The following is a 1,114-nucleotide window of genomic DNA, read 5'->3' as shown; positions in this document are numbered from 1 at the left end:
TATATATATATATATATATATATGTATATATATATTTATACACATATATGTATATATATATATGTACATTTTATATATATGTGTGTATATATATGTGTATACATATATATATGTATGTATAGATAAATGTATACATACATATATACACACACATGTACATTTAGATATATACATATATGAATTATAGTTTTTGCTTACTTGATAAAAATGTTTGAAGTCTATATTTATATAATTATGATGCATTGCTACAGCATGGCCACAAGTTCAATGACAGAAATCAGTAAAGATAATAAAAAAATAAGTAAATAAATAAATGACAAGTGTATATTTGCTCATATTCTAAAAGATGGTCGGTCTTCATTCTTTTACTCAGTTCGGTTTTCAGCCAAATATATTACTGAAAATTTATATTTAAGATATTGGTAGTGCTTATCGAACTCTTCCGTATCCCTTGAATTTCATTTCGTTTATTCTCGCTAGAATGTTGTTCTGTATTGGTACCCACCTTACTTCTTAAATAGCCATTGCGAAAGCCTGTCTACTTCAATGTCAAATCCATGTTGTTATATGAAACATGTTTATATTTGAATTGTATTGCTTTTGGTTTTCCTTTTTTGATGTTCTTTTTTTTAATTTCTTCCCTTAGCTTTATTCTTCTATGAGAAAATCCCTTAAAACCATCTACAAACTCAACGGTGATTTAAATCAAATCGAAAACTGAAGAAAATGGATACAAGCAGACGAGAAATGCACCTGATACGGACCAAACAGAAATGCAGACGATACGGACGAAACACTTCTTTCAAAATCTTTTTACAGTTGGCCGGATTGGAGCCGGACATTTTGAAAGGAAAATAATGTACCAAATCAAATTTATTTATTTATTTTATTTAGTTTTTCCTTTCGGGAGCAATTCTTAACAGGAATACAAGTATCTATATTTCTTCTTTTCAGTATTCATTTCTATACCATCACACACTGATTGATATGCATATATATGTACGTCAGCTAAACACCGAATACAATAATTCATATATGTGTGTGCGTGCGTGTGTGTGCGTGTGTGCGTGTGTGTGTGTGTGTGTGTGTGTGTGTGTGTGTGTGTGTGTGTGTG

The 1,114-nt window shown here is 29.9% G+C and overlaps 1 long non-coding RNA gene across 1 annotated transcript in view; it reads left to right on the top strand.

Annotated features, from left to right (window-relative positions):
* Nucleotides 1-885, top strand: part of LOC128249032 (uncharacterized) — a 5,550-nt gene extending 4,665 nt beyond the window's left edge. Inside the window, exon 2 of the long non-coding RNA XR_008265130.1 lies at nucleotides 647-885. This is a non-coding gene — a long non-coding RNA (uncharacterized LOC128249032). The remainder of the gene's footprint in view (nucleotides 1-646) is intronic.
* The last annotated feature ends 229 nt before the right edge of the window (nucleotides 886-1,114 follow it).

This window comes from Octopus bimaculoides, chromosome 11 (assembly GCF_001194135.2).
Source record: "Octopus bimaculoides isolate UCB-OBI-ISO-001 chromosome 11, ASM119413v2, whole genome shotgun sequence".
Taxonomy (NCBI): domain Eukaryota; kingdom Metazoa; phylum Mollusca; class Cephalopoda; order Octopoda; family Octopodidae; genus Octopus; species Octopus bimaculoides.
This window is presented reverse-complemented; position numbering and strand designations above follow the sequence as displayed.